Source organism: Arachis duranensis, chromosome 6 (genome assembly GCF_000817695.3).
Source record: "Arachis duranensis cultivar V14167 chromosome 6, aradu.V14167.gnm2.J7QH, whole genome shotgun sequence".
Taxonomy (NCBI): Eukaryota; Viridiplantae; Streptophyta; class Magnoliopsida; order Fabales; family Fabaceae; genus Arachis; species Arachis duranensis.
The window spans coordinates 74,001,589-74,010,908 of NC_029777.3; positions in this window are offsets into that span (position 1 = coordinate 74,001,589).

Here is a 9,320-nt window from a genome sequence, read left to right on the forward strand (position 1 = left end):
TGAATGGATGGCAAAATGCATCCAACAGTACTAAAGAGGCATCTTCTGAAGAAGAAGCTTATGATCCTGAGAACCCTGCAGTGGTAGAGGTAAATTACATGGTTGAACCTTATGGAAACACCTATAATTCATCATGGAGAAATCATCCAAATTTCTCATGGAAGGATCAACAAAAGCCTCAACAAGGCTTTAATAATAGTGGAAGAAACAGGTTTAGCAATAGCAAGCCTTTTCCATCATCTTCTCAACAACAGATAGAGAATTCTGAGCAAAGCTCCTCTAATTTAGCAAATATAGTCTCTGATCTGTCTAAGGCCACTTTAAGTTTCATGAGTAAAACAAGGTCCTCCATCAGAAATTTGGAGGCACAAGTGGGCCAGCTGAGTAAGAAAGTAACTGAAACTCCTCCTAGTACTCTCCCAAGCAATACAGAAGAGAATCCAAAGAGAGAGTGCAAGGCCATTGATATAGTCAATATGGCCGAATGCAGAGAGGGAGGAAAGGACGAAAATCCTAGTGAGGAAGACCTCCTAGGATGTCCTCTGAGCAAGAAAGAGTCCCCTATTGAGGACCTAAAGGAATCTGAGGCTCATATAGAGACCATAGAGATTCCATTAAACCTCCTTCTGCCATTCATGAGCTCTGAAGACTATTCTTCCTTTGAAGAGGATGAAGATGTAACTGGAGAGCAAGTTGCTCAATATTTAGGAGCTATCATGAAGTTGAATGCCAAGTTGTTTGGTAATGAGACTTGGGAAGGTGAACCTCCCTTGCTCATTAGTGAACTAGATACATGGGTTCAGCAAACATTACCTCAAAAGAGACAAGATCCTGGCAAATTCTTAATACCCTGTACCATAAGCACCATGACCTTTAACAAGGCTCTATGTGACCTGGGGTCAAGCATAAATCTTATGCCACTCTCTGTAATGGAGAAACTGGGGATCATTGAGGTACAGCTTGCCTTATTCTCATTACAATTGGCAGACAAGTCAGTAAGACAAGCTTATGGATTGGTAGAGGACGTGTTGGTAAAGGTTGAAGGCCTTTACATCCCTGCTGATTTCATAATCTTAGACACTAGGACCTGCTGATTTCATAATATTAGACACTAGGAAGGAGGAGGATGAATGCATCATCCTTGGAAGACCTTTCCTAGCCACAGCAAAAGCTATGATAGATGTTAACAGAAGAGAATTAGTTCTTCAATTGAATGGGGACTACCTTGTGTTTAAGGCACACGGCTATCCTTCTGTAACAAGGGAGAGTAAGCATGCAGAGCTTCTCTCAGTACAGAGTCAAACAGAGCCCCCACAATCAAATTCCAAGTTTGGTGTTGGGAGGCCACAACAAACTCTAATAAGTTTGGTGTTGAATCCCCACAACCAAACTCTAAGTTTGGTGTTGGGACTATACAACATTGACCTGATCACCTGTGAGGCTCCATGAGAGCCCACTGTCAAGCTATTGACATTAAAGAAGCGCTTGTTGGGAGGCAATCTAATTTTTATTTATCTAATTTTATTTTATTTTCATTGTTCTTTTATGTTTTATTAGGTTTATGATCATGAGGAGTCACGACAAAAATATTAAAATTAAAAACAGAATCAAAAATAGCAGAAGAAAAATCACACCCTGGAGGAAGGACTTACTGGCGTTTAAACGCCAGTAAGGAGCATCTGGCTGGCGTTCAATGCCAGAACAGAGCATGGAACTTGCGCTGAACGCCAGAAACAAGCATGGAACTGGCGTTCAACGCTAGAAACATGCTGCACATGGGCGTTGAACGCCCACATCCCTGCACCAATGAGGCATGTAAAATGCCTTTGCATACAATTCTGGCGTTTGAACGCCCAGAAAATGCATCACCTCAGCGTTCAAATGCCAGAATTGTATGCAAAGGCATTTTACATGCCTCATTGGTGCAGGGATGCAAATCCTTGACACCTCAGGATCTGTGGACCCCACAGGATCATCTCAGGATCTGTGGACCCCACAGGATCCCCACCTACCTCACCCTCTCTCTCTCCATTCATGGTCATCCCTTCTATTTTTCATTCACCACTCACATCTATCGACTCTTCCCCATACACCCCACCTACCTTCAAAATTCAAATTCTCTTTCCCACCCAATCCCACCCATATAGCCGAATACACACATCCCTCCATCTCCTCTATATCTTCTTCTTATTCTTCATCTTTTCTTTCTTCTCTTGCTCGAGAGCGAGCAATTTTCTAAGTTTAGTGTGGTAAAAGCATAGCTTTTTGTTTTTCCATAACCATTAATGGCACCTAAGGCCAGAGAAGCCTCAAAAAAAAAGAGAAAAGGGAAGACAAAAGCTTCCACCTCTGAGTCATGGGAGATAGAAAGACTCATCTAAAAGGTTTATAGCTCAGTGGTAGAGCATTTGACTGTAAATCAAGAGATCCCTGAGATACCTCAGGGGATAAATTTTCCTCCACACAATTATTGGGAGCAACTAAGGATAGGAGTACCAAAATCACTAGGGATCATACAACAGAAGCAAGGAAGAAACATAGAGGAGCTCAAAGAGCACCATTGGACCTTCAAGAAGGCGCCACCCTCACTAAGGTAGACTCATTCCTTGTTCTCATTTTCTCTGTTTTTCGATTTTTATGCTTATTATGTCATCTATGTTTTATGTCTCTACTTCATGATCATTAGTGTTGAGTAACTATGTCTTAATGCTATAAATAATTCCATAACTCCTTCACCTCTCTTAAATGAAAAATGTTTTTAATTCAAAAGAACAAGAAGTACATAAATTTCGAATTTATCCTTGAATTTGGTTTAATTATATTGATGTGGTGGCAATACTTTTTGTTTTCTGAATGAATGATTGAACAGTGCATATTTTTTATCTTGTTATTTATGAATGTTAAAATTGTTGGCTCTTGAAAGAATGATGAACAAGGAAAATTGTTATTGATAATCTTAAAAATCATGAAATTGATTCTTGAAGTAAAAAAAAGCAGTGAAAAAGCAAAAGCTTGTGAAAAAAAATTTTGGCAAAAAAAAATAGAAAGAAAAAGAAAAAGAAAGCAGAAAAAACCAATAGTCCTTAAAACCAAAAGACAAGGGTAAAAAGGATCCAAGGCTTTGAGCATCAATGGATAGGAGGGCCCAAGGAAATAAAATCCAGGCCTAAGCGGCTAAATCAAGTTGTCCCTGACCATGTGCTTATGGCATGCAGGTCCAAGTGAAAAGCTTGAGACTGAGTGGTTAAAGTCGTGATCCAAAGCAAAAAGAGTGTGCTTAAGAGCTCTGGACACCTCTAACTGGGGACTCTAGCAAAGCTGAGTCACAATCTGAAAAGGTTCACCCAGTTATATGTCTGTGGCATTTATGTATCCGGTGGTAATACTGGAAAATAAAGTCCTTAGGGCCACGGCCAAGACTCATAAGTAGCTATGTTCAAGACTCAACATACTTAACTAGGAGAATCAATTAACACTATCTGAACTCTGAGTTCCAAGAGAAGCCAATCATTCTAAACTTCAAAGGATGAAGTGAGATGCCAAAACTGTTCAGAAGCAAAAAGCTACAAATCCCGCTCATCTAATTAGAATTAATATTCATTGATATTTTGGAATTTATAGTATATTTTCTTCTTTTTATCCTAATTGATTTTCAGTTGCTTGGGGATAAGCAACAATTTAAGTTTTGTGTTGTGATGAGCGGATAATTTATACGCTTTTTGGCATTGTTTTTAGGTAGTTTTTAGTAGGATCTAGCTACTTTTAGGGATGTTTTTATTAGTTTTTATGCTAAATTCACATTTCTGGACTTTACTATGAGTTTGTGCGTTTTTCTGTGATTTCAGGTAATTTTTGGCTGAAATTGAGGGACCTGAGCAAAACTCTGATAAGGAGGCTGACAAAGGACTGCTAATGCTGTTGGAATCTAACCTCTCTGCACTCAAAATAGATTTTCTGGAGCTACAGAACTTCAAATGATGCACTCTTAACGGCGTTGGAAAGTAGACATCTAGAGCTTTCCAGCAATATATAATAGTCCATACTTTATTCGTAATTAGACGACATAAACTGGCGCCCAACGCCAGTTCCATGCTGCATTCTTGAGTCAAACGCTAGAAACACGTCACGAACCAGAGTTGAACCCCCAAAACACGTTACAACTTGGCATTCAACTCTAAGAGAAGCCACAGCTCGTGTATAGATCAAGCTCAGCCCAAGCACACACCAAGTGGGCCCTGGAAGTGGATTTCTGCATCAATTACTTACTTCTGTAAACCCTAGTAGCTAGTCTAGTATAAATAGGACTTTTTACTATTATATTTTCATCCTGGATTGTAATTTCATCCGAGTAGGATTCCAGAATTTAATGACTATGACGAGTTTCAAACTCGCGATTGCTGGGCGTGATGACAAACGCAAAAGAATCAAGGGATTCTATTCCAACATGATCGAGAACCGATAGATGATTAGCCGTGCTGTGACAGAGCATTTGGACCATTTTCACTGAGAGGATGTGATGTAGCCATTGACAACAGTGATGCCCTACATACAGCTTGCCATAGAAAGGAGTGACAAAGATTGGATGAAAGCAGTAGGAAAGCAGAGATTCAGAAGGAACACAGCATCTCTAAACACCTATCTGAAATTCTCACTAATGAATTTACATAAGTATTTCTATCCTTTATTATTTAATTAAGTATCTCTTTATATTTTCTGAAAACCACTATCAATTTGAATCCGCCTGACTGGGATTTACAAGATGACCATAGCTTGCTTCATACCAACAATCTCTGTGGGATCGACCCTTACTCACGTAAGGTATTACTTGGACGACCCAGTACACTTGCTGGTTAGTTGTGCGGAGTTGTGACTAAGTGTGATTCACGTTTGAGAGTACCAAGTCTTTGGAGCCATTGTTGATGATCACAATTTCGTGCACCAGTAGGCAGGCCTACAATCAGAGAAAAACATAGCTACAGCCAAAGTTTTGCAAGGAGAACTTGACGAATTCCTCAAACAATAGGAGATTTGGTGGGCGCAAAGATCAAGAGCTTCTTGGCTAAAAGCGGGGGACCGAAATACTAAGTTCTTTCATCAAAAAGTCACACAAAGAAGGAGGAAGGAACAAAGTTCTAAAGATCACCGATGAAGCGGGGATAGTCATGAGGAGGAAGGGAACGTAGAAGAGGTGATTACTAATTTTTTTGAAAATCTATTTGCTGGTGAAAGAACTGAAACTGTAGAGGAAGTCCTAGAAGTGGTTAGAGGCAGAATAATGCAAGAAAGACTGAATATCTTACAAGGATATTTCACAAGAGAAGAAGTCAAATCTGCTCTTAGCCAATTGCATCTGACAAAAGCTCCGGGACCCGATGGCATGTCGGCTCTTTTTACTAACAAATGTGGGGTATAGTTGGAGAGGATGTAACTGAATGGGCTCTCAATGTTCTCAACAATAGTTATGACCTCTCAAAAATGAACAAAACCCACATCTGCCTAATACCAAAAACTAGAAACCCCACTCATACAAAGAACTACAGGCCAATATCACTTTGTAATGTGATTTTTAAGATAGTGACCAAAGCCATTGCAAATAGAATGAAGCTGATCCTACTAGACATAGTAGGTTATTTTCAAAGTGCTCTTATTCCAGAAAGACATATAACGTATAACGGGCTAGCGGTATTCGAAATTTTCCATCTTATGAAAAAGAAGAAAGATGGAAACAAGGGCTATGTGAGGTTGAAATTGAATATGGAAAAGGCATACGATAGGGTCAAATAGGCTTTTCTAATGGAGGTATTAAAATCTATAGGATTCCAGGAAAAATAGATCGACCTCATTTGGAAATGCATCAACTCAGTTTCATTCTCAGTCATTCTAAATGGCTGCCCAACAAAGGAATTTAAGCCCGGGAAAAGAATTAAGCAAGAGGACCCATTTTCTCCTTACCTATTTATTTTGTATGCTGAAATTTTCTCCAGTCTTCTGAGGAGAGCTCAAGAAAGAAAAGCAATCCAAGGGAGTAAGATAGCAAGGACAACTTTTAAGGTAGCAATTTTTACTGAAGGAGTAAGGAAGGGGAGAGAAAGATACACTCGGTAGCTTGGGACAAGATGTGTAAGTCAAAAGAGGATGGAAGGCTAGGTTTCCAAAGCTTTGAGGCTTTTAACCAAGTGCTTTTCACTAAATAAGGATGGCACTTAATCAAAAATCCAGAATCACTCACGGCCAGAATGCTTAAAACTAAATATTATGCTAGAAAAAAATTCACTAACTCAGACAGGGGATATGATCCTAGTTATACATGGAGAAGCATATGGGAAACAAAGTGGGTGCTAGAGCTGGGTGGATTGTGAAAAAATAGCTCAGGAAGAAATACAAAGATTTGGAGAGATCCGTGACTTCCTAACCAAAACGGGTTCAAAGTGTGGAGCACAAGAACAGACTTTGATAAGGAAACCACAGTGGATAGCTTAATTGATTAAGAAGACAGAACATGGAACCAAGAGATAATCAATAATACTTTCCTACCTTTTGAAGTTGAGAAAATTCTAGAGCCACCTTTAGATATTCATGCATGGGAAGATAGCTACTATTGGAAGTACAATAAAAAAAGAGATTATGAGGTAAAGAGAGCTTACCACCTCATCAGAAGTCATAACCAGACTGTAGTTCACTTTAGCACCCAAATCTAAGTAGAGCAAAAATTTTGGAAAAAATTTTGGAAGATGAGAATACCCTTGAGAGCCCAGAAATTCATCTGGAGACAGATAAACTGGTCAATACCTACAAAGCCAAATTTATAGAAGAGAGGCGTGAGAGGAACTGCAGTGTGCCCTAGGTGCTGGAAAAAGGAAGAGGCATATTCTCACCTATTCAGGAACTGCAATTGGACGAGGCATTTATGGTTTATTTTCCCATTTATGCTCAGAACGGAAACAGCGACCAACATCTCCAACATCTCCCTGCAACAATGGATTCAATCGATGCTCAATCATTTCGGGGATGAATGGGGTAAGCTCTTCCTTTACTGTCTTCACGCAATTTGGCTCGATAGGAACAAATTAATCTTTAATCAAGAACACTCTCCACCAGAAGCTCTACTGGAGAAAGTGCACCAAGCCTTCACGGAAGCAACCAAGCCCGACCTGCACGTCCCCTTGCTGCAAAGAACACCTCCGAGAAGCCAAAGTGTGAGTGAATGGATGGCTCTAAAGCAAGGTAGATACAAAGTCAATGTAGATGCTACCATCATTAATGAAAGGAAAGGAGGAGTTGGTGTTGTAATTAGGGATTGGGAAGGGGTGGTTGTGCTTGTTGCCACGTTGGAAGTTGTTGCTTCATTTTCAATTATAGAGGAAGAAGCATGGGCTATCTTTATGGGCTTGAGTTTGGTAGCTCAAGGGTGTTTTTTGGAGGTAGAAGTGAAATGGAATAATGTTGAAGTAATACAAGTTTTGAAACTACACAAATCTTTATAGGTCCTTCGACACTATCATAGAAAACTGTAAAATCTTTTTGAATAGTTTTAGGTTTTATAATTTTACACATGTGAAAAGAAATGAAAATTCAGTAGCACACTGGTTGCCCACGGTATCCTCCAACCCGGCAAGTCAATGACTAATCCGTCGCGGATCGAAGCTCTATTTAAGGGTCTGTCGCTGGCCAATGGGTTGCTGCATGCACAAAACGAGATTCGAAGCCCCAACACTTGTTTAAACGAACGAGTGAGTGATGAACGGATTTTTTGACGGTTTAGAATTTCAATAATAAAATCTCGTTGTAAAGTATAGTATCCAAACCAACAATAATCCTTTCATATAAAAATTTTGTTTGTCACAAGTACAAACCCCCTAAAATCTATAAACCGAAGTATTTAAACCTCGAGTTGTCTCTCAAAGAAATTACAGGGTAGTGTTCTTGTCATTGGTTATGGATTGTATATTTTGGGGTTTTGGATAAGAAACAAGAAAAGTAAATGACAATGAAATTCTAATAATAAAAGCGGTCTTCGCTAGGTTTAGTGGTCAAGGATCTCTATCCTAATCACTAACCACAATATGAGAATTGGCAAGGACCAATCCCATTAAGTCATCCTCTAACTAGTAGTAAAGGAAAGTCAAATGAGTTATATCAATCCTAGTCCATAAGTCCTAACTCTCCACCAATTGAATTAGTGAGAACTAGAGTCAATGGCTCCCAATCATCAATCACTCGGTCATTAGTAACTCAAGAGTTCCTAAATTACCATCCCAAACCAATTGACCACTTGACCACTTGACCACTCAAGGGTTTATCAGTGAGCTGACCACTTGACCAACCCAAATTAATTTACTAAGCCAAATTTTTTTTTTGGTAAATACTAAGCCAAATTTACTATGCCTAGAAGAAACTCCTATAATTATTTGTAACTTGGTCCATGTTAATATTATGGGCCTCCCTTCTTAATATAAATCTTTCCTTCAAAAAAAAAAGAAAAAACAAGATAATACTAAAACACACATAAGAAATTTCACTCACTAGCTACTTGCGTTGTGAGATTATCAAGCTTTTACTTTATCCTTTGGAAAATTAATCACGTCATGTGTAGGTGGGTGATCTGATAGATATGAGCTACAAAGCACTTAGTGGTGGATTTTGGTTAGGTAAAAACTGTAGGTAGTGTGCATATGCGTGAAGTGAGATTTTTGAATCTAAGCATGAGAATCGACAAGGTTATTAAGATGAAGCGAACCAGATTAGATTATATTCTCTTCAAAAGAACAAAAGACACACAATCACATGCACATGCTAAACCAACCACACAGGCACACCATCTTTTGTCTTCTCTACTACTCTTTCATTTGACTTTCTCTTATTATCCCAACCCGTTGACCGTACCCTCAAGCCTGCTTCTGTCCATGCACATATATATCTTATATCCGTATTTTGTATGTTTTAATAGTAATTAAAAATATAAAATGAAATAATTTAAATTAAATAAATTTGAGTTGTGAATTTTTATTATCTTTTAAATATTTTTCTTATGATATATCCTCCTTCGTAATCTTCATCTTTCATGGGAATTTAATTATTTAATTAGGCATACTCCATTATTCAATAGTACGTAACCCATTATTTCACTAGAGTCATGGTCACGGCTAGGCTTAATGGCTTACATGGTTGTTATCGTACGGCACCACATGCATTGAATACCAAGGAAGTTTGATTTAGTTTCAACTTCAATAATAGCTGGCCACTAATTAATTAAAGTGAGATCCATGTGCAAATGGGATAAGAAAAAACAAATGGATTCACACATAAGGTTCGTTTGTGGT